This window comes from Euprymna scolopes, chromosome 46 (genome assembly GCF_053919585.1).
Source record: "Euprymna scolopes isolate OS-2025 chromosome 46, ASM5391958v1, whole genome shotgun sequence".
In the NCBI taxonomy this organism is placed as follows: Eukaryota; Metazoa; Mollusca; class Cephalopoda; order Sepiida; family Sepiolidae; genus Euprymna; species Euprymna scolopes.
Window position 1 is genome coordinate 117,583,147 of NC_136527.1, and position 23,325 is coordinate 117,606,471.

General features: G+C 38.4%; 1 long non-coding RNA gene across 2 annotated transcripts in view; it reads left to right on the plus strand.

The window, feature by feature from the left end:
- Window positions 1–21,476, plus strand: part of LOC145270685 (uncharacterized) — a 32,211-nt gene extending 10,735 nt beyond the window's left edge. For both annotated transcript variants that reach the window (XR_013865513.1, XR_013865514.1), the window contains exon 3: window positions 18,355–21,476. This is a non-coding gene — a long non-coding RNA (uncharacterized LOC145270685). The remainder of the gene's footprint in view (window positions 1–18,354) is intronic.
- Window positions 21,477–23,325: the final 1,849 nt, after the last annotated feature.

The following is a 23,325-nucleotide window of genomic DNA, read 5'->3' on the forward strand; positions in this document are numbered from 1 at the left end:
ATTCTAAATAATCACTAATAATAATAGTTAATAGTTGTGTTTTTAATAATAATTAATAATCACTTCAGCCATACATGGCGAAAATACAGCACCATGCCTGCATATCTACTGACAAACTTTAAAACAAATTTCGTAATTGTTAAATTTGCAGGTTGAAACAAGTAACGTAGAAAGCAATACAAATGACAACTCAACAAACGAAGGTAGATCAAATAAGAAGTGTATTAGGAAAAGGTATATTTACAGGATATTTACATAATGGTGTCAAATAAGAGAGTCTTTGCTGGAGAAACATATCTGCTCTCGGCGGCCTTCGGTGGCTTCTGGTGAACACACTCAGACTAACCGAGTCTTCCTACTTATGTGTAATTACTATCAACATATGCAAATGAATGTATGCCACCACAACACTCTCCTCCCAAGATTTGAAGTCGCACAGATTTCAATATCTTTTTCTCTTGGGATTTAACATTAATGGTTCATTAACCTTTCTTTTTCTACCTGATCTTCGGGGTTCAGGTGTATATTGAGGCGGTTCCAAATTAAAGGATTCGTATATGATGTCCATGGTTTCCTCCTCTTCGACTGCTGTTATATAATCACCATCTTGAATGTGGCGTTTTTTTATTTGGTTCAGGTGCCTTTTATGTATATTTTGTGGACCTTTAATCATGTATATACAATCACCAATGCGTTTATCCACTACTCCACATTCCCAGTAAGAAGTGTTATTCCTGTAGCACTTGAAATATACTCGATCTCCCGAGTTATATTTCTTTCTTATCATGTGTGTAGTGTTTCGGACAATTGCCTGTCTTGGCAATAGTTTATCAAACGCTGATTTCACCTTTCTGGCAAACATTAAATCAGCTGGTGATATGTTTGACGGGGTATTAGGGTGCGGTGTTATCCTATATACTTGCAAAAATTGTTGCAAAGCTTTTTCCGTTGGTATCCCAATGGATTTTTTCAATGCTCGTTTTAATGTGTCCACGAACCTCTCCGTGAGACCGTTCGATCTTGGATGATACGGCGGAGTAGTGATATGCTTTACTTGGAACGTGTCACAAAATTCCTTAAAGTCTGTGGATGTGGATTGAGTTCCATTGTCAGTGACCAGTGTGTCTGGTACACCAAATCGTGCAAATAACTCGTGTAGGAATCCTATTGAGTTGTTCGTTGTTGGATTCCTGCAACGCATTACCTCAGGCCATTTTCTATAACTATCTACTACAATTAAGTAATTTTCTCCTACTGGATCAGCGAAGTCCATGTGGATTCTCGACCATGGGTGGTCGGTTTTTGGCCAAGGTTTGTGTACTATAGGTAGGGATTTTGCCGCTAACTGGCATCCTTCACATCTATTTATTGTTGTAGCTATGTCGATGTCCATGTTACACCAGTATACGTAGCTTCTTATTAGAGACTTCATCCGATTTATCCCCGGATGTCCTGTGTGGAAGTCTCTCAAAATCCTCTTCTGCAATGTTTTAGGTATTACTACTCTCTCGCTATATAATAACACATCGTTACATATGGAAAATATTTCCTGAACCTTTTTGTTATTTATAATTTTTTCTTTTAGATCATTTATATATTCATCTTTATCGGCTTCTCTTTTAATATCCGACAATGTTACCGGTAGTTCTTTAATGATGTTTGCTACCATATTTTTCACTTCGACGTTTGTTCGAATTGCTGCAATCACTGATTCTTCCAAATTATGTTTCTGTGGTATCAGTCTTGAAAGTCCATCCGCATGGCAAATCTTTTTCGATGCTAGAGGTTGTAGCTGGAAATCGTAATTCAGTAGGATCGTACTCCAGCGCAGCAATCTATTTGCAGTGTATACAGGCAATCCTTTTTTTGCATCCGTAGATTGTGACTAATGGTTTATGGTCGGTTTCAAGAATAAAATGTTTACCATATGAATATCGGTCGAATTTAGTCACTGCAAAGATTATACTCAACACTTCTTTTTCAATCTGTGAATACGCCTTCCCTGCTGGAAGCAGTGTTTTCGAAGCCCAAGCTATTGGCTTTCTAGATTCATTAGCCATGATATGTTGAATGCATGCTCCTATGCCATAGGAACTAGCGTCACTAGTGACGACTATATTTAATTTTGTGTCATAGTGAGTTGGAAATAATTCAGATGTTAGTGCGCTCTTTATTTTGTCAAAAGCGGTTTGACATTCTTGCGTCCAGTCCCAAGGTGTGCCCTTTTTTAGCAGCTCATTTAAGGGAGCTCGCAAATTATGCATCCCTTCATTAAAAGATTGGTAATAATTTGCGAGTCCTAAGAAACTCTGCAAGGTTGTTACGTTATTAGGTGCTGGCATGTTTTTTATTGCCGCAGATCTTTCTGGGTCTGGACGTCGCCCATGTTTATTTATAATATGTCCAAGATACTAAATTTCGCTCATACAAAAGTCGCATTTATTTTCTTTTACTTTAAACTCGAATTCTTGTATTCGAGTGAATACCTGTTTTAAATGCTCTTTATGTTCTTCTAGGGATTTGCTCCTGATAACAATGTCGTCCAGGTATGCACATGCGCACTCAATACCACTTAGCATGGTGTCCATCGCTTGTTGAAAAATGGCAGGCGCTACTTTGAGGCTTGCATTCACTAACATCCGTGGGCTTAGAACTAATTTAGCTGATGTTGAAGCATTTCTCCTAACAAATACCCTGAATAACTTAGTACTAAGCGAGACTAACCTACACTCCTCCATCCCCTCTAACTACTTTAACATGCCTGGCTATCTCCCACTCTGCCATAAGGACTCTGACAGACATATGCACGGACTTGGAGTCTACATTCGTGATACCCTCCCCCTGACTAGAGAAACAAACCTAGAAACGGACGATCAAGCCTTTATGTTCTTTAGACTAAACATACAACACAACATAAGCTACCTTTATTTTCTCTAGCGCTCTCCCTCGACCCAGGACTGCACCATAATAAACAAAGTCTCTGACAGTATAGACACAGCACTCTCCCTCGACACTAGCGCCCAAGTCCATGTATTTGGTGACTTTAATGTAATACTTACCAACACAACAAACGCCCTCGTGTTTGTGCCTTGTATAGGCATGCGCGACAACAAAACTTGGGTTTTTATAAGCGGAAGTCTCGAGGTTGTCAGGAATCTACAGGCATATGCGCAAGAGAAGGGATTGAGATAGTGGTATTAAGGCAGGTCGAGTGAGAAGGTTGGGGTTGTTGTTGTCATTGGACGTTACAGTGACGCATGCGTTAGCAGGTGATTAAGAGGCGGTTTATTTTTGTGTGTCAAGTTGCGCACCTCGGTGAAGGTCATAAAAATCGTTCACCTCGGTGAAGGTGAAGGTCATAAGCTATTTCGGCTATTTCATTTTGTCTCTTTTCCTGGACAACTATGGCTGGGGCAAAGTTTGATTTAAAACTGATACCCGAATTCGACGGATCCACTTCTGTTGTCGACTGGGTCGAAAGGGTTGAGCTGACCTGCAACCTCTGTGAAGTAAAGGGGGTGCATACCGTGATTCCCCTAAGATTGGCTGGAGGCGCCCTAAGTGTATATCAGCAACTGAGTGCTGTGGAGAAGGCTGATATTACCTGTATAAAAAATGCTTTATACAAGGCATTTGCCATGGATCCCTGTACGGCCTACGAAACATTTGCCACTAGGAAGCACATGCCAGGAGAAACCGTGGACGTCTTCTTCACGGAGCTGAAGAAACTTGCAGTTCTATTTGGCAATGGAGTGTCAGAGCAAACACTGGCGTATGCGTTTGTGGCCGGCCTTCCCACCCATGTTAAGCAACTGTTGAGAGCTTCCACCAGCATATCTGTAACGCCCATGGAACATTTGTTAGAACGCGCTCGAGCCATTATCAGAGATGAGGAGGACCTGAGGGAACCGGTTGTAATGATGGCGCAGGCAGCCAAGACTAATGCTGAAAAGAGTCCCAGTTTGAGACCCACGACCAATGGGAGATGTTTCTGCTGTGGCCAGCAAGGCCACATCGCAAGAAATTGTACTAACAAGGGGCGGGGGCGCCCGCACTGTTTCCAATGTGGTAGCTATGGACATTTATCCCAAAATTGTGCGGGAAATGCATCAGGGGGCAGGACGTCAGCGCCGCCCTGTTTCCCGGACAAGATTTAATTGAGGCGCAACCGACAATAAATGTGTACGTGGACCAAGTGCTTTGTTCAGCTCTTCTCGACTCCGGGTGCTCACACACCATCATGAGTGCCAATTTGTGTCGAAACTGGACAAAGCAGAACATCAAAGTAACCACAATAGGTGGCAATACGCAAGCTTGCTGTGGAGCCAGAACTGTCAAAGTCCACACAGACTCTGGTGTGGCCGCAAACATTTATGTGCTGGTGATGTGAGGGGATTTGCTGGGATTCGATGTACTATTGGGATATGATGCTATTAAGGCACTGGGGGGAGTGGTTATCAGAAGAGATTGGACTGTGCGATTTTTGGAAACCCCAGTGTGTGCTGCAGTTCACATTGATCGGCCTGATTTTAAGGTGGACTACGACCCTCACCAAAAAGCATGGACTGCATCGTGGAAGTGGACAGAAGGAAGGGCGCCAACCGAACTCAAGAATAGCATTGCAGAGTACTCGATACCGACGAGGCCCGTAATGATTACGAGAAGGAACTTGAGGCATGGATCCAGGATGGATGGCTGATCCCCTACCCCAACAAGCTGGGACCACCCAAGGGTCTGATTCCCTTAATGGCTGTAGTCCAGCAGAACAAATCGAAAGTTCGTCCGGTGCTTGACTATCGTGAACTCAATAGATACATTGAGACGTACACTGCCGATGCTGACGTGTGCGCCAGCAAGCTGAGAGAATGGCACCAGAAGGGCTCCAATGTGTCTATAGTAGACTTGCGGAAGGCTTATTTGCAGGTGCGAGTGGATGAGACATTGTGGCCATTCCAGACAGTGTGGTTCCGGGGTCAGAGATACTGCCTTACTCGGCTTGGCTTTGGGCTGAATGTGGCACTGCAAATCATGAAGACCATCGTAAATGCAGTGTTGTCCCAGGAAAAGACTACTGAGGACGCAACATCGGCCTATATTGATGATGTGTATGTCAATGAAGACGTACAATCTGCGTCGCACGTCAGAGAAAAGTTAGCTCAATTCGGGTTGGAGTGCAAGGATCCCAAACGTCTGAGGGATGGAGCACGGGTATTAGGATTGGACGTTTGCGGGAAAGACGGTACCTTACGATGGAGACGTGGCAGTGAGATTCCAACCGTCCCTGATGTTATTACGCAGCGGACATCAAACGCAGGGCAAGTTTAGTAACTACAGGTTGGGATGATGTATCTGATGATGCTCTTCTAACTCTGATGACGACAGAAACCCTAGAGAGAGTTAACAAGGAGGATCCTGCCCGTGGAGAATGGTGTGTCGATGGGGACACTGTGAATGTGTGGGTTGACGCTAGTTCTTTGGCATTGGGAGTGTTATTGGAGCAACGTGGAAATGTAATTGAAGACGCATGCTGGCTGCGACCCATGAATGATACTCAACACATCAACCTGGCGGAACTGGATGCTGTTGTGAAGGGTTTAAATCTGGCACTGCAATGGCAGTCGAAGAAGTTACACTTGTACACGGATTCTCTCTGCGTCTACCACTGGGTGTCCGACACTCTCTCGGGATGAACAAGAGTCCGTACTAAGGCAGCCAGTGAGATGTTAATCCGGCGGAGGCTAAACACCCTGAAGAGTCTGGTATCAGAGTATGACCTGTCGGTGAGTGTAACGCTCGTGGCATCACACTGTAATCGTGAAGACCAACTAACCCGTGTGCCTCACAAAGGGTATGAAGCTGTGAAGACAGCCGTGGAGTTCATTGCTCGATCTTGCGCAGTTGGCGCGATTAGCTCATGCCAAATACAAAGAATTCATGTGCAGAGTGGACATCCAAGTATCAAAAGAACGTTGTATTTTGCGAGGCGTGTAGACCCGGCAGTGACAAGGGCGGATGTCAGGCAGATCATCAGGCACTGTGAGGCATGCCAGTCTATCGATCCTGCACCTGAGCAATAGCAGAAGGGGCGATTGGAAGTTGAGCATGTGTGGCAACGATTAGCGATGGATATTACCCATTACAGTGGTAAGCCCTTTCTAACCCTTATCGACTGTGGACCCACTCGTTTTGCGGTGTGGCGGCAAATGACCAGGCAGGACTCAGCGAATGTTGTCCGCCAACTGTCATCTATCTTTTCTGAGCGAGGTGCGCCGGAAGAGATATTGATGGACAATGATGCTGCTTTTTGTAGCCACCAAGTTCGGCAGTTGTTGAATGAGTGGGGTGTCCGACTACGACTGCAATGTGCCCATGTGCCATCAGGGAATGGCATTGCTGAGAGGAGCCATCGCAGCATCAAGAGAATTGCTGCCAGAAAACAATGCACCATTACGGAGGCCACGTATTGGTATAACGTCACACCAAAGGATGGGAAGACACTAACAACAGCACCGGGCAATGCCATACACAAATACCATGTTAGGATAAAGGGCATTGACACTGTCCAACCAATCGACGAGGAGAGTCATAACAAATACAAGGTAGGGGATCCAGTTTGGGTTAGACCCCCTGGAAACCGGTGCACCACCAAGTTCAAGCGAGGACGAATATCTGGAGTGGTCAGCCAGCAGTCGGTCCTTGTTGATGGAACCCCACGCCATGTGCGCGATCTTCGCCTGGCTAGTGAAGTACATCCCACAACTACAGAGAGTGACGAATCATCAGATGATGAGCTGCTGATGAGTGAGGTCACCGAGCAAGAGAGTGGTAGTTTTAGTTCGTTTGATCAGGCAGGATCAGAACCAGAACCAGAACCTCACACAGAACCAGAACCAGAACCTGAATCCGAGAGTGTAAATACCACCCTTCGCAGAAGCCAACGAACTAAGAGGCCACTCCCGGAGTACACTCTGTGTGATCATCAGATCAGGGGGGAGTGTAGTACTTACCAACACAACAAACACCCTCGTGTTTGTGCCTTGTATAGGCATGCGCGACAACAAAACTTGGGTTTTTATAAGCGGAAGTCTTGAGGTTGTCAGGAATCTACAGGCATATGCGCAAGAGAAGGGATTGAGATAGTGGTATAAAGGCAGGTCGAGTGAGAAGGTTGGGGTTGTTGTTGTCATTGGACGTTACAGTGACGCATGCGTTAGCAGGTGATAAAGAGGCGGTTTATTTTTGTGTGTCAAGTCGCGCACCTCGGTGAAGGTCATAAAAATCGTTCACCTCGGTGAAGGTGAAGGTCATATTGAATGTTCACCACAAAAACTGGCCAGGATTCTCTACTCACACAGATGCAACGGGCAGCACAACACATAGTTTTGCTATATCTCACTCCCTATCACAAATGGTTACGTTTCCAACCCGTTTCCCTGACCAGCAAGAACAACAAGCATCACTTCTAGATTTGTTTCTGACTACAGTTCCCGAGGATTGTACAACAAATGCTGACGGCGCACTCGGGAACGCTGAACATAAAGTGATAATGGTAGAAATCGCACTAAATTCTAGACCCAAAACTGAAGAGCCAGTGCTCAAAACGAGATATTATAAAAAGGCTGACTGGGAAGCAATCAGAGATCTTATCAGAGATGCCCCATGGGGAAATATTTTTTCTCTTCCTGCTGAACAGTGCGCAAATGAGACCACTGAATGGTTCAAAACAGCAATGGAAGCACATGTTCCCATGCGGAAATTTTATAGCAAGCCCCAGTCTCCCCAATGGTTTACTTCTACTTGTGCAACTGCCATTGCTCAAAGGCAGCATGCATACCACAGATTTAACCGACATAAGTCCAGTTCAAACAAACAGAAGTACATAGAAGCTAGAAATAACGTTAAGAAAGAAATAGCGACAGCCAAGAGAGAATTTACTGAAACCACTAAAAAATGCATCAAAGCAAAAAAATTAGGAACTCGTGACTTCTGGAAAATCTACAACAGTGTAGTAAATAATGGGCAATCAACAATTCCCCCACTAACCAACAATCACGAGGTTGTTTGCTCAGCAACCGACAAAGCTAATATGCTCGCCAGCCAGTTTGCCTCGAACTCCACACTGGACCCTTCCAACCACCTCCTGCCTGACTTTCCTTTGCGGACAGACGCCACGCTAGACGATCTAAAAATCACCCCTGCTCAGGTACATGCTATCATAAAAATTCTTGACTCTTCAAAAGCATGTGGACCTGATCTCATCCCAGCTGTGCTATTAAAAAGTGCTCAGCCGAAGTAGCTCCAGTTCTCTCCAAACTCTACAACAAATGTCTTAATGAATCATGCTTTCCGGGCTGTTGGAAAACCGCTTCTGTGGTACCAATATTCAAGAATTCTGGTAAAAGAACTGACCCATCAAATTATCGCCCCATTAGCCTCCTCCCACTTTTTGCCAAAATATTTGAGACTATAATTAACCATGCTCTAGTCCGGCACCTTACAGATGCTAAACTTCTGACTGACAAACAATATGGATTTAGACAAGCCCGTTCCACGGCTGACATCCTCACTGTAATCTCTGAATGTATATACCATTCACTGGACAAAGCAGGGGAGGGCAGAGCGGTAGCTCTAGATATATCTAAGGCTTTTGACAGGGTATGGCACAAGGGTCTCCTCAGGAAAATTAAATCATACGGTATCACTGGTAGAATACTTAGCATAATTAAATCCTTAGATAAGAGAAAAATCCAGGTTGTCCTCGACGGTTGAACATCTAAACAGTATGATATAAATGCGGGAGTGCCCCAGGGGTCTATCCTTGGACCTCTATTGTTCCTGATATTTATTAATGACCTCCCCGGCAAAACTGCCTCTGAGATGGGTATATATGCTGATGACACTACACTCTATAACAGGCATGATAGGAAAACAAATGAACACATATCTAAAGAAATCGCAAAAACATTCCAATCTGTAGTGGAATGGGGGCATAAATGGATGGTCACATTCAATGCTGCCAAGACTAAACTGGTTTCCTTCAATAATTACAAGAAACCTTCTCTGTCACCAATAGCAATGGCCAGTGACTCCCTGTCTGAGAGTACATCTTTCAAACTGCTTGGCCTAACGTTCACAGGAAACATGAGCTGAAACAATTATATTGAAAACATTGCCAGGGCCGCTGCAAAAAAGGTAGGCTCTCTCTACCGTGCTAGAAATCTATTGACACGTGAAAGTGTCCAATATCTCTATAAGGCCACCATTCGCCCATGTATGGAGTATTGTTGTCACATCTGGGCTGGTGCGTCTACTACTAGTCTCTCGCACCTAGACAAGGTTAAAAAAAGAGTCGCCAATCTGATAGGCCCTGAACTGGCATCTAAGCTTAAGCCTCTGTCCCATCGATGAAATGTTGCATTCCTCTGCTTGTTCTACAAGTATTTTAATGGTGAATGCTCTGACGAACTGCAGACACTTGTGCCCCCAAGACATAGACACCCTCGACAAACCCGACAGGCAGCTAAATCCCACCGCCACACAGTAGAGATCCCTAGATGTAAAAGATCTTTCTACTCCAGTAGTTTCTTCTCCAGAACCGCTAGACTCTGGAATTCCATTCCAGGATCCTGCTTCCCTAACTGTACTGACATGCAGAAGTTCAAGTGCAATGTGAACCGACATCTTGCTGCCCAAATCCCTACATAGTGCCCCAGTAGTTGCTGACCCTGATAGCAGCCCCCTACACCAAAGTGGCAATTTGCCTTGTTTGGGGTGAAAATGAAATAAAAAAAAAATTTAAAAAAAAAACGGTTGAATTTGTGCATAGTATTTTTGAGCAATTCTCCTCGAGCGGTATTTTATTCTTGGAGAAGATATTACCACCATTAAACTTTGTGAATATTTCCTCTGGGCTTGGTAGAGGGTAATGGTAATCTTGTAATATGGAGTTTAGACCTGTTGAAAAGACTGCGCATACTCTGATTTCATCATTCTTTTTCTTTACATATACGGTGGGGGCTACCCAGTCACTATGTTCTATTTTTAATTGTATTACTGTCTGTTCGATTCTGTCTAATTCTTTATTAATCTTTTCCAACCCAGCGAATGGAACGTTTCACTTTGTTCTAAAAAGTGGGCTGGTGTTTTCTTTAAGTTCGAACGAGGCCTTAAATTTATTGCAACATCAGGGAATAATTTTGTTAAGTCCTCTTTCATATTTTCTGTTATTGAATGTATTAATTGGCTTATCCCAGAGTCCAAATTTCTCAATTAAACCTATTCCAAACAGGTTTTCGCTATTTTTCAGTATGAACATTTTTAATTTATTCCCCTTTAACTTGTTTTCTCATTAAAACTGTTTTACTATTTTTTAACATTTTTTTTTCAACCGACATTTCCAGAAAAACGGGATTTAAACTGCATTTAAACTTTAATAAATCCAAAACAATTCATGAATCGGACACCTAATCGCCTTAAAAAGGTAAAATCTCTATTTTAAACAAACGTTTTAAATTGGAAAAAAAAATTCAGACAAACATTAAAAAGGGGGGGGTAAAATATTTATACTTTTTTTCATCTAAAAATTAATAGAATTAATAACTTCTCCATCAAATTTTACCACCAGACACCGTCCAAGCTGATTTACTTGTTTTCATCATGGTTGGTTTACCCAACTTTTTCCATGTATTAAAGTTTATTATAGAAATATCGGATCCTGAATCCAGTTGTTGGCGGTTTAAATATTTCCGCTTTTATGTATTTTCGCCGATTTTTGTCTAATTTTTCATTTGATTTTGTTTGCTGTACTCTCTTTCTAATGAAATCTTTATATCGCTTTTGTGTCCGACTTTCTTGCAAATGTAGCATTTTTTCTTCTTATAAGGGAAATCCGATTCCCACTGTCTTTCTGCGCATCTCTTACAGTTATATCTAGGAAGAGACTTGTTATATTCTTTACTATACTTATAATCGTTCCGTTTTGACTGCTTTTATTTGTATAGTTCTTGGTTGGTGTGTATGGTTTTCTAACCTTCCTTACATATGCCACTCCGGATTCTTCTATCTTTTTTGAATCCATTTTTAGTGTAATGGCCCTTTCACAATCCTCTGCTAATTTCTGAAGTGTTAAATCTTGCTCAGATTCCAGCTTAGACAACACTCGTCTGCATATTTCTGCATTTTTCGTGGAGACTAACCCTTGTGCGAAGATTAGGCATTTGAAATCTTCTACTGTTAGTTCCGCTAGCTTAAAATTATCACAGTTTTTATTGACAACTGATGCGTATGTCAAATAATCTAGGTTGTTCATCTTCCTTAGATTTATACTCAATCATCTCTTATGAAAAAGAGATATATTCGGATTAAATAATACTTTTAGTAATTTTACAGCTTCCATGAAATCTAATTCCGTAGTTTTTTAAGGTAGTATATAATCTACGAACTTTCTGTGTTCTCTTACACCTAACTTCCTGAGTAAAAAGCTCACTTTCTGGCTATTTGGCCAACTTTTGCAGTCCAGTTGAAAGACATCCGCGTATCTCGTATAGTATGCTTCAAAAGTCTTTTCTTCCTCCGGCACATAATTAAATGTGTCCATGCTATTAAATATAGTTGTATGCGAGAAATTAGTACTGTCGACATTTTCTCGATTAGACTTTAATAGTTCTAGTGTTTTAGCAAAACGTTCATTTTGCCTTTCTCCATATTTAAATTGTAATTTCTTCTGCCTTTCTTCTTGTTCAAGTTGTAATTTCTTCTGCCTTTCTTCTTGTTCCATTTGCCATTTCAATAATTTCTCCTCTCTACGTGCATCTAGCTTGGATTGCGCCTTTTGTTGCGTCTGCAAAAATTGCATTAACATTCTAGATAAATCTTTAATTTTTTTTGTATCCTTCAGTAGCAGTAATAAAAAATTGTCACATGCAACACAATATCCGTTCATAGTTGATTGTTCATAGTTCCTGTTTTCAATAGTAATATCGCTGCTCGAATAATATTTTCTCACTTCGCTAGCGAGTCAAGCTCATCCAACCACAACATAAGAACTGAGGCTTTTGCTGAAACCACAAAATACGATTTACTTCTCCGTTTTAGGCATTTCCTAATAAATAACAGTCGAACTTAAGTACAACTCTTTCCATAGAAAAAAAAAGTTTTTCAACTCGAGTCACAATTGAAAAAAATAAAATGTATGGACTACATTAAAAAAATTTTTTGCGTGACGTTTTACTCTCCTATATCCGTTATCCAGTGACAACTTTAGTTTAAAAAGATCTTTCCTTGATTTTAGTTTTACTGTGGTATTTTTTTTTGAATACCGAAGAGAAAAATTTGGTTTACCAAAAAGTCTTTAGTTAGTATTTACAACAATTTAGGAAATCCACTGGGGAACTTTTTTTTCTTCGTATGTTACTTCCTTGTAATTTAGTAATACTAATCTGTTCTTTGTAATTTAGTAATACGAATCTGTTTGTCGTTTTACAAAAATTCACTTTTACAGTTTGTTATTTTTTTTACGATGGATTCCACGCGAAACGGCATAAATCGTCGCTTTTTTTGCCACGTTCAAGTTTTTTTTCTTTGAGACTGCAATTAAAGGTTTTGGTTTGTCTCTTTTTCCCGACTAGTATTATAGTAAATAAAATACTATTAATCGAGGTTACTTTTTTTTACCCTGAATGTAGTTTTTGTTCTTGGAATTTGGAAAACAACCGTTTCTTTCTTTTAGTGTTGTACTTTGCGAGGAAAATATTTTACACTTTTCCAATGTGTTAATGTAGACATTGGTTACCTCCCTTGCTTCAGTTACATGGTTACCTCCCTTGCTTGTGGTGATATAAATAGGAGTCGGCCATCTTGGTTTAGACAGTTCGTTCGTACAGTTTAGACAGACTACAAGTGTCTCAACAAATGGTAGCAGAGATATCCCTCTGTGTGCGACAAAACGAAAAAAAAAAAAAAAAAAATTTTTTTTTTGTACAGCTTGTCTGTAGCACTAGACAGATCGGATATCGGATATGGCAACTTCGAACAAACAACCTCCATTGTTGGAGGGGAAGGATGTTTACGAGAACTGGAAACAAGACGTTGAAATGTGGTCGTTGTTCACGGATCTTTCTGAGGAAAAAAAAGGGCCAGCAGTGTTTTTGACGCTGCCACCGAATATTAGAGAATGTGTCCGTGAATTGCCAACAAGTGACATCGGCGGACGAGATGGCTTGAAGATCTTAATAAAGAAACTGGATGACATATATTTAAAGGATGAACACACGCGCGCTTACATGACTTTTAAGGAATTTTACACTTATAAAAGATCGTCAGGTACCAGTATAAATGACTTTCTTGTTCGTTATGAGTTTTTGTACCAAAGATTAAAAAAATTCAACATTATTCTACCGGAAGGAGTGCAAGCTTTTCTTGTTTTGAACGCGGTTAACATATCGGAAGAGAACGAAAAATTAGCGCGGATAACGTGTTCTGTTTTGACGTATCAAAACATGAAGGAATCGATAAAGAAAGTATTTGGTGACATTTATCGTGATGAAAATGTATCGGCAGTGAAATCAGAGCCCGAAATCGTCAACTATAATTATTCTAAACCGGGTAACAACAAAAGGCGTTTTCGTCGAGGACAATCCACAATGAGGTGTGGATACTACATCTCATTGATGCCGCTACCAGGTATTCAGCGGCAACATTGATCAAAACAAAGAAGAAGGAGGAGATCATCAAAAACATCTTTATGATGTGGATTACCTATTTCGGATCTCCTGTTCGTTTTCTGAGTGATAATGGGGGTGAATTCAACAACGAACACTATAGACAGATGAATGAAAAACTCAACATAGAGACCTGTACTACTGCCGCAGAAAGTCCATTCAGCAACGGTACTGTAGAACGTCATAATTTGATAGTTGTTGAGGCAATGAAAAAAACAATTGACGATGAGAAGTGTGAACCTGAAATTGCCTTGGCATGGGCTATTTGTGCAAAAAATGCCCTCCTCAATTACTCTGGACACAGTCCAAATGAACTTGTATTCGGTTTCAATGTAAATACACCCTCAATTCTGACAGACCAGTTACCTGCTATGGAGTCCTCTACTACAAGTGACATGGTGAGAAAAAATTTAAATGCTCTCCATAGTGCAAGGAGAAACTTTTTGGAAGCTGAGTCCAGTGAGAGAATTAGGAGAGCTCTCAGGTCTAATGTCAGAACTTATGCTGATGAAGATTATGCTACCGGAGACCAAATCTATTATCGGAGGCAGGGTTTTAAAGGATGGCATGGTCCAGCAAAAGTGTTAGGCAGAGAAGGCCAGTTTGTCTTAATCAGACATGGCGGAGCATTTTATAGGATGCATCCGTGCCAATTGATGAAAGTGAATAAAAACAACGAAAAAAGAACAAAAAAAGCTGAAATGCTGGGAAACACTACAGAAGGGAAGAATGAATACCTTTCAGTTGAGGAGGAGGAGTTGCAGAATCAAGTGGTAGAAAGTGAAGATATAGACAGAGAAGAAGTTGTTGATAGTTCTACCAGTTTAAGAGATAAGACTGAAAAACCTGGCCGAAATAAGACCATAACTTATAAAATAAATGGAAGTGGGGAGTGGAAGAAAGGAAAGGTTATGTCAGTACAGCCTAAATCAACTGGCAAATATAGTCATTGGATCAATATAGAACCTGAGGATGAAAACGAGGATCAAGTTTGTATCAACTGGAATCATATTGATCATTGGAGAGAAGTGCCCCAATATACTGAACAGGAAAATGTAGTCCTGCTCACCGCTGAACAAGAGCAGTGGAAAGCTGTAATGGATGCCAAGCATAAAGAAATAAAAAAACATGAACACCTATGAAGTATTTGAATGTGTGCCATACACAGGTCAAAAAACAATATCCACAAGATGGGTGATTACTGAAAAATTCAAGGATAATCAGAAAACAATGAAAGCTCGCCTTGTAGCACGAGGCTATGAAGAAAATAGTAATCTGAAAACGGACTCCCCAACATGTAGCCATGAAGCTATGCGAATGGTCATGCTAACCGCATCAATAAAGAATTGGATGCTGCAGACCATAGATTTTACCTCAGCCTTTTTGCAAGGTGGTATTTTAGAGAGAGATGTGTACCTGAGGCCACCATCTGATGTTTGTCCTAAATCTCAAGTGTGGAAATTAAAAAGATGCATCTATGGATTGAATAATGCTCCACGGGCATGGTACAAGAGAGTTACTCAGGCTTTGATTGAATTAAAAGGAGTAGCAAGTGCTTATGATAATGCATTGTTTTTGTGGCATGATATTAAAGGAAATTTGACTGAAATTCTTGCTATGCACGTGGATGATTTTGTTTTCTGTGGAAACACAGAGTTTGAAAGGGATGTGATTGCAACATTGAAAGAAAAATTTAAGGTGGGATCTCATGAAAGTGGAACATTCAAATATGTTGGACTGAATGTTAATCAACAGGAAAATGGGATCACTGTAGAACAAGATCTATATGTATCTTCCATATCTCCAATAGAAATAAGCAAAGGGAGGATACTGAGGAAAAATGATGAACTGAATGAAGAAGAAAAGCATGAGTTGAAGAGACTTGCAGGTCAGATGATGTGGGTTTCAACTCAAACACGCCCTGATATAGCTTTTGATGTGTGTAAAATGAGCAACACTGGAAAGCATCCCAAAGTAAAAGCCTTATTTGAGGCGAATAAAGCCTTATCAAAATTGAAATCCAAGAAGGGTTCTATAACATTTCCAAAATTGGGAAAGCCCTCAGATTTACACATTTTGTGTTATACTGATGCCTCTTATGCCAGTCTGGAAGATGGATCTTCACAGGGTGGTTTTGTTGTCTTTATTGGAGGAAGTACTGACAAAATGGCCCCCATGTGTTGGGCGTCAAAGAAATTGGACAGAGTGACAAAAAGCCCATTGGCCTCAGAGACTCTTGCTCTGAATGAGGGAGCTGATGCTGGTGTTTTGACTGCGGTTATGATACAAGAGGTATTTCAGTTATCTAAATTGCCAGACGTTCTCTGCAAGACAGATAATGCATCACTTGTGGAGACATTGAATTCCAACAATCTGGTAAGCGATCGACGATTGAGAATAGATGTAGCAAGGCTGAAGGAAATGAAGAGTAGAAGAGAGATACAGATAGAATGGATCAAGGGTTGTGATCAGGTCTCTGATTGTTTGACCAAGGCAGGAGCTTCGTCTGAGCTTCTAAGGGACTTGTTAAATCAGAAATAAATTATTCACTTGAGGACAGCAGCAATGTTAATGTAGACATTGGTTACCTCCCTTGCTTCAGTTACATGGTTACCTCCCTTGCTTGTGGTGATATAAATAGGAGTCGGCCATCTTGGTTTAGACAGTTCGTTTGTACAGTTTAGACAGACTACAAGTGTCTCAACACAATGTTCGCTGAATTATTCATTTTTTCCGCTTGAGTCGAACTTCTCTTTAGCGTAAAATCCGTTTTTTTTCCGACTATTTGGTTCGTCAAAACTTATATTCCTTAGAAAAGTCAACCATTGCGTTGTACTTTTTTTTTTAGTGAGTTCTTTCCATTTCTTCGTCAAACTGTTATATTTGACGTTCATCCTCGTCGTCACTGTTAAGTTTGCAGGTTGAAACAAGTAACGTAGAAAGCAATACAAACGACGACTCAACAAATGAAGGTAGATCAAATAAGAAGTGTATTAGGAAAAGGTATATTTACAGGATATTTACATAATGGTGTCAAATAAGAGAGTCTTTGCTGGAGAAACATATCTGCTCTTGGCGGCCTTCGGTGGCTTCTGGTGAACACACACTCAGACTAACTGAGTCTTCCTATTTATGTGTAATTACTATCCCAATATGCAAATGAATGTGTGCCACCGCAACAATAATAATAGTAATGAAACTGAATTTTCTTTTTTCTATTTTTAATAATTTTTTTATTTTAATTATCAACATAGAATTTATAACTTCTTTCTTATGTTTCAAATATTTTCAGGACTATCAACCTTACTTGCTACAAAAATGCTATTTGTTTGGTGTCTTAACCTTCTCCCCCTTCTTTTGTGCCGATGAGGAGATTATATTCTAAAATAAAGTCTTTGTTAATTATTGTAAATATATATATATATACATATATATATATATATATATATATATATATATATATATATATATATATATATATATTAATAAAAAATTATTGTCAATTATTTTTGTCAATTTTAATAAAATAAATATCGTTTCTGAAACGATTGTACACTCAATTTTATTTTGTTTGTTTTTCCATTATGAAATTATCAATCTTTATATGAAAAACAATAAATTTATTAAATACCGCACTACTATGAGGTGTAATAAATAAATAATAAATAAAGTATATTATGATTTTAAAATCCGAAAAATGTTTGTGAAAAGTTTACAAAAAGAAAAAACACTATGAAACAATTTGTTTAATTGTAAATTGTTATTATTAAAAATCTATCAGAAACAACACTTGAGCTTTCATCTAACCGTTTGTGAATTGCAGAAGTTCCAACAGAATTGTTTGTTAAATTTTCTTTTTTTCATCTGCAATATATTGAAGTTGTACGCTCTCTCTAATTTTTATTTTTTTTAACTGATTTTTATCGAATGGTTATTAATTTACAAGATTATCCAAAATAAATTTTTTAAAATCTAAGAATAATGTTTTTAAGGGGTGCTCCATTTCTAATTCAACGTTCTAACAAATCAATGCTCCATTTTGGAAGCATCGACCTTTTTGGCCAAATTTATATATATATATTAATAAAAATTAACTCAAATATGTAAAAAAGAAATCGTTTGTATATATATATATATATATGAGTTAATTTTTATTTATATATATATGAATAAAAATTAACTCATTAATGTAAAAAAGAAATCGTTTGCATAAAACTTTTTATATTTCTTACAAATAAAAATGTTTCACATGTTCATTGATTTAACTTCTACAGACATTTTGTTTTTCTTACAAATAAAATCATTTATACCTGATTTTTCTTGCAGATTATATTAATAAAAGTTCACTCAAATTTGTTTAAAACTGATTCATAAAATTTTCAATCTTTATACTCAATATATATATGTATTAATATACATATATATGTGTGTATATTAATACATTATATATATATATATATATATATATATATTAATAAAAACATTAAGTTAAAAAGGAAAACGTTTGTGTAAAACATTTTTATATTACAAATAAAATTGTTTCACATATTCGTTGCTTTAACTTCTACAGACATTTTATTTTTGTTAAGAATTACTCTGATGAAATAAAATCATTTATTCATGATTTTCTTTCCAGATTTCAAGTGCAGAAATTAGATTGTCCGTCCACCGATTTTGATGAATACGACGAAACATCACTGTAGATGCTGTAATTTGTGCATAAATATTTTGTGGCTAGAATTAGATAAACTCCAGCTACACCTCTCCTAGGTTGTTAAATAGCAGTGTGCTCAAGTAGAAATTTCAGAACTGAAACTGGAAACAAAGCCAAAGTAAGAAGAGAGCACATACAGGATCTGCTATTCCTAAATGGTCACTCATCTGCTAATGCACAGGTTTATTGTTGCTTAACTTCGGTGATCTAACAATATATATGTGTGTATATGATATATACAATATAGAATATATTGTACAAATAAACATTAAATAGTTTGGATTCTTTTGATATGTGCCTTCTATTCAGGGAAAAAGCGCAAATTTTTCCAAGTAAATATAAATCAAAAATCGATGCCAGGATAGAAAAGTAACAAATGAACACCGTTTGAATTTTATAAAATATAACATTCAAAAATTCTAATGGAAATAAAAAATTGATTTTCATAAAACTTTCAAAGAATTCGAATATACAATTATATGCACAGGATGAAACACACTCAAATAAAAGTATTAGAATTAATAATTAATTACTAAATACTAATAATTAATGATACTTAAGCGAACAGGAAAGATTTTTAACAATTTACTCAGTTAAAGTTTCTAGTTTTGGCATTTTGAATTAGTTAAAAACTTATTATTCCCTTCATGATCAAGCACATCTAAGAGCTAAGTTGGCAGAACATCAGGCTGAGATAAAAGCCTTATAACTGCACAAATAAAAAATAAAACAAAAAAACTTCGAAGCAAAAAGGATAAATAAACTGGTATTACGTCATTCCTTCAAAAACAGCACACAGAAGGAAGGATAAAGACCCCAAACATAAAGATCAAGCGAGGAATATTCCAGGGAGACAGCCTCTCAGCTCCTTTTCTGCCTCACAATGGATCCACTATGTAAGCTACTTAAGCGATCCAATGTTGGATAAAATTTCAGCATGGGCAGAAAGAAGGAAGAAAATAAGAGTAAATCATCTATTCTTTATAGACGACTTGAAACTCTATGAAGAATCCGAGAAACAACTTGTCTCTCTGATAGGCATTGTCAAAAATTATACAGAGGACATCTGCATAGAATTGGGATTCGACAAATGCGCTAAATGCACCATAAAGAAAGGAAGACAGGATCAAAACATCTTAATCTTGACAATGGCTCTATTGAAGACCTTGAAGAGGATGCTGTCTATAAATACCTGGGAGTAGAGGATAATGAGACACTTGAACATGGAAAGATGAGAGAAAAAGTGCAGGGAGAATACTTCAAGCGACTTACAAAAATTCTCTCATCAGAACTATCAGCAAAAAACAAAATTACTGCCATCAATCAATTGGCAATACCCGTTGTCTCTTATGGATTTGGCATAATCAATTGGCCACAACTGCATCAATAGCCTTGATGTAAAAACTCAGAAAATGCTGACCCTTCATGACGTCATTTACAAACATCAGTGAATGGACAGGCTGTACTTACCATGGAGAGAAGATGATTTAGGCCTCACTGAAATAAACCACACATACCGAGCTTTAGTGGTAAGCATAAGCCAATATATTAAATGTTCTTCTGACCCCAAAATAAAAATGGTGAATGAAGATCACACCAAATGTTTGCCCCAGCAGACGTCACTTACAAAGCTCGGTGAAAATTTCAGTGGTAACACACTGGACAACATAATAGAAGAATATGACAACCCAGCAACCCTAATCGCCCGAAAGAAGAGAAAGGAGTATAAAAAAGGGAAGTGAAGACAAGACTAGAAGGATGCCAACAACAAAAGAGAGCAGGCAGGTTCATGGAAGAACTGAACCAGAGCTACATTGACAAGGAGGCCTCACTACAATGGCTTAAAAGTGAAGAACGATTAATTATAGCTGCGCAAAACCAAGGCTTACTCACAAATGGATTTAAGAAAATGGCTGGTCTACAAAACCCTGACCAATGCAGATTCTGTCACTCAGCTTTGAAAGCCCAAGCCACCTAATGTCTGAATGCAAGATCCTTCTAGCCGATGGTCATTACACTGCCCATCACAACAAAATATGTACATACTTATACTGGAAGATCTGTGGAGAGATGCAACTAGATAGGTCATCGAACATCTGGGAACATGAACCACCACCGATAACATCAAATGGAAAAGTGACAGTGTTCTACGACAAAAACGTATAGATACATAAAAGACAAGGCCATCAAGCCAGATATAGTAATATGGAACAAGCAGGAAAGGACTGTTCTTATTATCGACGTCACAGAACGGGAAAAAGATAACAAAATATCAGGACCTAAAAATGATCTAAAAACGACATGGTCTTTGAAAGAAATAAACATTATACCAGTTGTGACAGGAGCAACTGGCCTTATAAAAAAGAACCTTCAAAAATACTTAGAGGCAATCCCTGGAAAACCAAGCTGTAAGGAAATACAGATAGCAGCCATAAAGGGAACAGTGTCTATTCTTAAAAGAGCCCTCCGATATAAATTTAAACTCTAACAGAATCAAGTGTTAGCTTCAAACTTACAAAAGTAAAATAAAAGAACGAAAAGCATTATTCATGTCAAGTGTGTGGTACAGCATTTTCCCAGAAAATTAATGTAAAAACACATGTTCACGCACTGGTGAAAAGCCTCTATCCTGTGAAGTTTGCAGTTCAACATTTTCCTCGAACAGCAATTTAAAAAGACATGTTTTAAAACACACTGACTGCAAATCGAAAGCATATTTGTGTCACTCCATGAAATAATGCAACAGCTCCCCAGAGATCACTCCCAACAGTCTCAATACAATTTAAATTTGGGCAAAAATGCCAACAGTATGTGCCACTTGAACATGTGACTTACTATTCCCAAAAATGAGGACACCAACATGGCTAACCAATATCGACCAATCTGCTGTCTTAAAACAAACTACAAGCTCTTAACAGGGATAATCGCTGAGGCAACATACTGCCATCTTACTGCTTCAAATGACCAAACGGTGAACATCATTGAAAAAAGAAAACAATGTTGTTGAAAAACAAATAAAACAAATAAAAATTGTTCAGTCCTTTGAGGTTTTTATTAATTTTTATTGTTTGTTTTGAAAATTACTCTGTCTCCGTCCCAATGCATGGCGGACACCAATCTAACGAGTCAAATTATGCAAAAGTGCCTTTATATCATTTTTTTATTATGATAGTGCATAGCAGTGTCAGAAATTTCGTGAAAATAGTGAATAATTCCACCCCATCTTTCCAAGCTTATAACTCCTCGAAAAATGTAATTCAAGCCCTAATTTTTTTTTCAATTAAAGGAGTAAGGACCAAGGTTTTATGCCAGAAAATTACGCACCATTTCAGTCACTCAAATTAAGAGATCTTTTTATGTGCCTAAAAGAAGAATCACATACTTGACAAGAATAACTAGTAAATTCAAACTGTTGATCTTTTTATTTTGTTAAAAGAAGCACATACTTGACAGGAATAACTAGTAAATTCAAACTAGGCACGCCTAAACTGGGGAGGGGGGCAGGTAAGTACTTTTTGACGGACCGTCTTTTTAAAAATCTACCAAAAATCAGGTAATTATCGAATCAATACGGAATTTTCAGCGATTATTAAGAGAAGAATGAACTTTATAACAGTGTACTTATTTTTCATAAACGATATTTATATATATATATTTTTTTGCTTACAACCCCCCCTTGTTTTGAAGTGGGAACAAATATGCTTAAAATAATCATCTGAAACTAGACAAAACATATTCCACTGTTGTAAGGGACAGGATTATAGATTAAAAAAAAACACTTGTTTACATACCTTATTTTGACGTCTTAATATCAGAACTTTGATTGTGTTTAATTATTCCGCTTTTGACTTTTGGAGTGTGAAATTCGGTGAATATGTTAAGTAAAATAATTAATTTAAGCTAAGCAAAAAAAAAATTTTTTTTAGAATATTTATGCGAAAAAAGCCATTTTAAAATCTTTGATAAATAAATTAATAAATTTTTTTAGCCGAATAATGCATGATCCTTATTAAACGGAATTCTTTGAAGAATCGATACAAAAAAAAATCGATACATATTGTGCCCTTTGTGTTAAAAAATATCATCAGTTTTTCGATCCCATTTGATAACGTTTGCCGCCTTTCGACTACGGTGGACCATACGCGCTGAAATAATTTTGTTGAATCTCCATGACTGCCAAAACCGGTGCAAGCGTGGATCAGTACAATTTATGTTGGTCAACACTCACATAGAAACGAGACGTTTCTCTTTTCATTGCGAGACAAAATTATGGATGGTAAATAAAAATTTATTATTTTTATTATTACACGTGTTTATTTTTATTTTACCGAAACTATAGCGGACATTTGTTCGTCCGTCGGCCATAAACGAAACTTTACAGTGAAAAATTAATTTTAAACTAGAAACAGTACTTTTTTTATACTGCGAAAAATATGCACCGTAAAAAAATGGTTAAACCTTAGGTGAAAGTGCAGAATAGTTGAACCCCCCCCCATGTTAAGAATGGCATTCTAAATAAAGTTATTATTTTAGTATGGCCCGTACACTTGCAGTGTCAAAATTACACAAAAGGAAGCTTAGAATAAATTCTTGTCAAATTGCCGATGTTGCCCAACGGAGCATTTGTTTTTCTAAAGTTGATTTTAATTGGTTTTCGGATTTTATGACTGAATATCACACTTAAAATTATGAATTATGCGTGAATCTCTTGAAAAACCTGTCAGAAAGAAGCCCCCCCCATTTTCGGGAGCCTGATCCCCCCACACGCGTACACATTAAAAAGCAAACTCATCAAAATGGTCACCCATCTGGTACTGGCCAGCCTCAGCGTTAATAATACATTGAAATTTTCGTCACTGAAAAATAAGTTTTTTCGGCCTGTTTGGTCTTCCA